This window comes from Eriocheir sinensis, chromosome 23 (genome assembly GCF_024679095.1).
Source record: "Eriocheir sinensis breed Jianghai 21 chromosome 23, ASM2467909v1, whole genome shotgun sequence".
NCBI lineage: Eukaryota > Metazoa > Arthropoda > Malacostraca > Decapoda > Varunidae > Eriocheir > Eriocheir sinensis.
Genome location: NC_066531.1, coordinates 18102195 through 18109447, shown reverse-complemented (window position 1 = coordinate 18109447; position 7253 = coordinate 18102195). Strand labels below are relative to the sequence as shown.

The following is a 7253-nucleotide window of genomic DNA, read 5'->3' as shown; positions in this document are numbered from 1 at the left end:
GCATGAAGCAAGCACTTAACGAGCATAAGTAAATCTTGTGTTTACACTTGTAATATTTGCTTTGTTTTGTGTATGCAGCTCAGCGTTTTAAGGAAGTAATTGTTTTGAATCCTCGTAAACTTCATTTTCAAGAAAATAAAAATGTATAAGAAATGCATTGTAATTATCAGACAACGACGTTGTTTGTTAACGCGCATCGGATCCGGGGACGAGTAGGTTTCATTGCTTGTTTCTCCAACAGAAGTTCAGTCATCTATAGGCGATGGAAAGTTTTCAGATTCCGCCATAATCAACTTTACTTTTTAACTCTTAGCGGGTGATATTTTCTCAAATAGTCTCCAAAGCAAATACCCTTCACTCCTCGTTAATCAAGTCATACTAAGTATACTATTCTGAGGAGACCTCGGGTAACCTTGTCCCAGGGAATCTACCCCAACGGCCGGTGGCAACACTGCAGGGTGGCGCACGGCTGCCTGAGGTGACGGAGCTCACATATGAGGAGTCCGGCGGTAGTGGCGCGTGGCGTGGCCTGTCATAAGTGTAACCATCACGTACCCTTTGAGGCTCCTAAATACTCTTCCGAACGCATGTGACCACAGGGCCGAGAGAATACAGGGTCCGCGCAAGGAGCCACCAAAAACTCCACCGGGCCGCGCAGGTCGTGACGTCACAGGGTGCGTGCAGGGAAGAGTCCAAAGAGACTATACGAAGAGATAGTGGTATGTAGTAATTCCTCGGGCGTGCGGAAGTAGCGCCATCTATTGCAGCCCACCAAAAACGTCACTTTTCAGGGGTAGCTTAACTATTTTTGAAGTACCTGCCACAGCACCCTCTCCAGCCTTCACTTATTTTTTTTCATTGTAAAATGATTTACTAATGGGGTAAAGAAAAATATATTTGTTCTTATGTTTTGTTAGGTATTATCTACACTATATCAATTTGTTTTTTTAGGAAAAATATGATGTTGAAAGCATTTGCTAAAATATATATATATATATATATATATATATATATATATATATATATATATATATATATATATATATATATATATATATGTGTGTGTGTGTGTGTGTGTGTAGCAAACATATCCAGTGCTTTAAATACAACAATGGTGCATTATATACAATGAAAACTGTATAAAAATGTTGCAAGGCACATCAGTATAAGAGCAAAGCATCATAAGACATGCTGAAATACATGATGGAGGACATTAAGAAGGTAACACATGAGTTGTCTTAAATGGAATGCAATAACTTGGTGGTCCTGGGAGACAGCCAAGCCTGGAGGTGAAAATGGAATGTAGGACACGGTATGATCTCACAAGCTCTGACCATGGTGTCAGGGTCATGAAGATATTAAGCTCAGTAGGCACAACTATGCAGCGGAGGCACATATGATAAAAGCAAGTGAGACAAAATAAGGCAACTCATAGTGTAAGAAAATAGCAGGAAAGTTATGCTGCAGTATGTGACACACCAATTAAATTACAGGGCAGAGAGTGATATGTATTTCATAGGCTACATCAGTAAACATGTAGCATTTATTGCAGGAAGCACACATTAAAGTTGGATGTAATAAAATATATGTTTTTAGCACACATTAAAGTTGGATGTAATAAAATCATTTGATATGAAACTCCTTGAACTGGCCAACCAAACAAAGCACTCTCTGCCCACCCCCCCTCAAAAAAGCATTATTTTTCACAAGGTTTATGAGGCATTAGTCAAGAATATCAACTGCCATTACATTTTGTAAATCATACCTATGTGATTATGTATATCATATAAAGCAGAAAAAAAATTGCATGCTGTAATACAAACAAGATTACTCCTGGAAGCCACATTAATGATGCCAGACACGTGATGATAGACACTTAGTGTGATGAAATTACATGCTGTATTTCACATCATGAAACCAAGACAAGTGTCACTGCAGCACATATTAGGTGAGGCAGACACCAAAAGCTTGTTACCTGAACAAGATTAAACATAACAGGCAAAATCCACAATAAAGTATTGCATACTGTTGGGTAGGGAAGAGAACAAATGTTTCCAAGCATTACACCTGAAATAAACAATGGCAGATATTCAAAGCTTGTGAGCTGAACAAGATCTGATTTATAACAGGCAAAACCAACAATGGTGCGTTACATGCGATATCTGGCAGGGGATTCCTTGCATTACAATTGGAAAGTGGCAGACACCTAAAGCTTGTTAACTGAACAAGATCTGATTTATAAAAGGCAAAACCAACAATGGTGCATTACATGTGATATCTGGCAGGGGATTCCTTGCATTACAATTGGAAAGTGGCAGACACTTAAAGCTTGTTAACTGAACAAGATCTGATTTATAACAGGCAAAACCAACAATGGTGCATTACATGTGATATCTGGCAGGGGATTCCTTGCATTACAATTGGAAAGTGGCAGACACTTAAAGCTTGTTAACTGAACAAGATCTGATTTATAACAGGCAAAACCAACAATGGTGCATTACATGTGATATCTAGCAGGGAAGATAAATGATTCCTTGCATTACAACTGGAAAGTGCCAGACACCCAAAGCTTGTTAATTGAACAAGATCTGATTTATAACAAGCAAGCCCAACAATGGTGCATTACTTGCAATATTTGGCAAAGTATATGGAAAAACATTATTGGAGTAACAAGAGTAATACTAAATAATGGCAAATCCCACAAAGTTTATCTTCTTTTGACAAAGCCTGTGCTCTTTGCTGCAGGGCTGTCAGCCTGTTTGCTCCAGCCAACATGTACTGAAATACCCCTGAGTCATGAGTGAAGTGTTGAAACTGAAGGCAAGTGAAATACTGTGCTCAGAAATCTATTAGCATTTGGACTTTGATAGTATAAGGCCAGAGCAAACCTCCTCTCTTGTAACCCATATCTTCTACTAGGCTTAGATCTTGGCATCTTGCAGCATGTTGAACCTGACCTCAGAAAAAATCCATCCCTATTGGATCTAAAAAATTGCTGGCTCTGGGCAAAAACTGCCCAGGAGTTGTAACAGCCTGGGCTTTGAGCTGCCTTGCCTCCCGGTGCAGATGGCAGACTGTTGTGTGCAGCAATTTTCACTTTTCATGTCTGAAAATACATGAAAAAATATTTAATAACAATTAATCACAATTCTAAAGAATAAAATACGTGCATGTAATTGCATTATTTTCAGTGCTATAAGGACAGTGAATCTAAGCATTGACATTATGTCTGCACGCCAGCTTCGATGGAAGGCTTCACTTAGATTGCCTGACAAGAGTAATATTTTCAGGAGATGGGGGAGAGGATACAACTGGAGACTCTTGACAGATATAATGTCAAGATCTACAAGCACCCATTTTCCATATATATCTTTGATGTTCACTCCATACTAAAACATTAGTCAATGTGTTGCCACACTAAAAATCTAAAAATTCCCTGTTTCTGCAATGTTAATCATACCTAAGCCCTGCTAAACCATCCAAGTGAATCAAGAATGAGTTCTGGGCGGCAGCATGAGCCAATACTAAATGGCACCACTATAAAAAAAATTGCCTGCATCATGACGGGCCTGGGCCGACTGCCAGGCGCCTGAAGAAAACCAACTGGCGCTATGGGCTGGTGGGATAAAAAAAAAAAAAAAAAAAAAAAAAAAAAGGGATCACATCAGAAGAATGGACAGAGGTTTGTTAGTGGCACTTCAAGGTTATGCTACCTCTTCAAAGATTGGCCAGTCATGGTTTAAAGTGGAACAGGATAAACAAGAAACAGGTAGATATCTGTGGACACTACTGTTACTATCAATTGCCAGCCTATGACAAAATTTGAACCTATGCTATCAAAAACATAAGACCCATATGCTGATCACTCGACTAATCGTAACGGTACTACACCCATAGAAACATAATAAAGAGTTTAAATATATCATTCAAAATGTCAACCTTTTTACATACCTTTTTTTTTTTTTAGATATGAAGCCTACTGGTGTAACAGTTAAATATTGAACTCAATTTGTATGCAGAGATGTGAAGTATGTTATTAAGCTGTAATGTTTCCAACACATTAGTTGTGATTAAAGCAACATGGAATAGTAACTAAAGAGGATAAATTATCACTGAGAACAAGAGGTTCCTTACTATATTGTGGAGGGCTTGATGGCCGAGTCGAGTTTCCTCCAGCCCCATCAAGTTCACACCCTGTTGAGAGGCAATTTTTTAATCAAAGTGAAAAATGGATGCAAATGGTCACTAAAACTAGTTATTATACTTGGTGTCACAAATTTGGACAAATAATTTAGGGAAGGACTTGGCGTCACTGATGAGGTAAATGTTCTTGTGCACTCACTGGGCTATAATATATACATTGTTATAATGTGTATTATTGTCTTGTTACTATATATTACCTACTGATAATGGAAATACATGTCAGGATTAATCATCAAATACAGGGAAAAAAGAATCATGTATGGAAATTGTGAACTTTTAAGTTCATGTAACAAACAAGGTTTATTATACACAAAAAGGTTGGATACTTCAGATGTAAAAGATTTTTGGATATAACATCACCCCCTTCCTCCATATTGGTTCTTTAAAGCAAGGGTTGACTACAGCTGATTATTATTTGCGGCAGGTTACACGACACTTTTTTAGTGCAAACCATCTGGAAATCAATGATCATTATAAGGAATACTTCTCATGAGTAGCTACTAAAACTTGACAACCTAGAAGGATGCACCATCAGACTGTAAAGGAGAGATATATTATAAGACATAGCTACATTGGTGGATCCAAAGGGGGGCCCAGGCCCCCCCAGTGTTCCTGAGTGATACAGGAAAACTAGCTCAAAAGCGCGCTGCGGCTAAAACAATGCTTTGGCACAAAGTCCAGGCCGTTATACCTATTGATTTAGGTCACTCCACCAGTTTTTCAAGACCAGGACTGCCGAGAATGGCTAATCGGTAATGCTAATGCTCCTTCCACCCGCAAAAAGTGTGACGTCCTCCCAAAAACTCATTTCCTGGATCTGCACCCAAGGACATACCGTAACATGGTTCAATGATCATGGACAAAAAAAAATGTTAAGACAATCAATATCCAATCATTTCAGGATACATAAATCAGCATCCATATGAAGGAATTCTACAACTTAAAAGTGATGTTGAGCAGGGCATGTGTTAAGTGACTTGCACAGACTATTTTGTGAAGTCATAATTAGATTAATAACACAACAATCAACAAACACTAGATGAAGTATCCATACCAAAATCAGTACATGGAGCTGGTGCACTGCAATGGGAAGCACATTCCTGCAGCTCACCAAGAAGGTTGAATGCTGCCATGTACTTCAGGGGTGGCTAAATGTCTTGACCCTTGGCCTCTTTCTTGGCCTCTCCCCCTTCAGCTGCCACATTCTCTTGGATGATATCGGACGTGTTCGGGTCTGTTGGGATGAGGTTGTGTTAGATGTGGAATAACATACGACAGTGGAACATGGAAGGAAAGAGTATGTCCACACAGTAAAATACAGAAATGAGGATTGCACTGCATTAGTTGAGTGATTACAAGATGTAAATTGAAATTCTTTGGATACTGAAAGGATGTACGGGGACAACTGGGTGAGAAGAGAGAGAGATGCAGATTTTTATGTTATATAGCTAGTTACACCAATGAAGACTTAGGGCATACACATTGAGAAAGACCACAATTTTGGTTGCTAGATGGAAAAGCACTAGATGTCAAAATGCCAGGACATTGAAGGAAGTAATAATAAGAAAAGCAATAATAATTAATGAGTGTAAATATATTTCTGATATTTTTGTTTATCTTAATACTAGTATTGGAATTTTCAAACACTAAGAATATAATAAATAAATAGATAAATTAATTAAAATAAATACATTAATTGTACTAATACTACCACTAACAATATTAACAGCACTGCATCTAATAGACTGAGCAATAAACTGAGTCTGATATGTAACCATAATTAAACTGTCTCTGTCTGAGTGTTATGTGAAGCTTGCTCCATGCACCATGATAGGAATGGCATAGATGCATGCAGGTTGCTGAGATGCTTACAGTCACCAGCCACTTGTAGATATGTCACCAAAATGTGTTGGAAGCATTGGCGGCCAACTTCCATTTATTTAATTATTATTTTCTTTAAACAAAGGAGACAGCTCAAGGGCAACAAAGCGTACTAGAAAAAAAAGCCCCACTACTCACCACTCCCAAACAGACAAAAGTAGAGTCTTGATACACTCTTCTTGAAGGTCAAATTATAGGCAGGAGGAAATGCAGACAATGGAAGGCTGTTCCAGTTTATCAGTGTAAGGGATGAAAGAGTGAAGATGCTGGTCAACTTTTGCATAAGATGTTTGGCAAGATAGAACATGCAGTAATTGACTTAAATTATAAAAGTATAGATTTAGGAGGGAAATGGGCAGGCATTGGTTTAATAATAGGGTGGTGGGGGAATGGAATAGATTCCGCAATCACATAGTGAGTGCAGGGACGATAGCTTGTTTTAAGAGTAGACTGGATAGCTACATGGACGAGGCTGACAGGTGGTAATGGGGAGGAATCTGGAGCTGTCGTGTGTAGGCCATTCGGCCTCTTGCCGCGGGAGGAGGGGAGTCATGCAGTTAGCAAGTTCAGAACAGCTGTCAGCGTGAAAATTATTAGAATTTCCACATTATAATTATTTATATATATCACTTACCCCGGCTGGCATCCTTCCGTAATAAATGTAGTTTCACACCAGGCTGTGTCCTCTTTATCAGCACAAAGGGACATGATTTGAGGCTCCGGCTGGTAAACGTGGCGGCCGCGGCGGTGTTATGATTTTTGAACGAGGCAGCGTTGCAATCAGAGCAGAGAAAGATATTGCTGCGAATAGCGTTATAATAAACAGTATAAGTTAGACCAAGATAATTATATTCACCCACTCTTTCCCCCTACAAACCAATGACTCAATGTATATATATCATCATTACTGATGGAAGTCAGCGTGCGTGCCAAAACAATGAGTTTGGAAGAAAAACATGATCACATAGTTTTTAAAGAACGGCAGTAGGGATACAATTCCTTGGTTCATTCCAGTATGTATACAGAAAGGTTAAACACATAAAACACATCTAACCACACATGCAGAGAAAGTAATATAATTGCGGTCCGAGGTGGCTGCCGCGGCCAGTCTGGGTTCAACCGTGGCGGGGTGTGCGCTACTGCATGGTCAGCTGCCGGTTCAGGCCGCC

The 7253-nt window shown here is 39.2% G+C and overlaps 1 long non-coding RNA gene across 1 annotated transcript; it reads right to left on the bottom strand.

Annotated features, from left to right (window-relative positions):
- Positions 1-1077: 1077 nt before the first annotated feature.
- LOC127002649 (uncharacterized) lies at positions 1078-6926 on the bottom strand. The gene is made up of 3 exons (XR_007756369.1): positions 5258-6926; positions 4135-4194; positions 1078-3106 (listed from the first exon to the last, which is right to left on the bottom strand). It is a non-coding gene; the product is annotated as an uncharacterized LOC127002649 (long non-coding RNA).
- Positions 6927-7253: the final 327 nt, after the last annotated feature.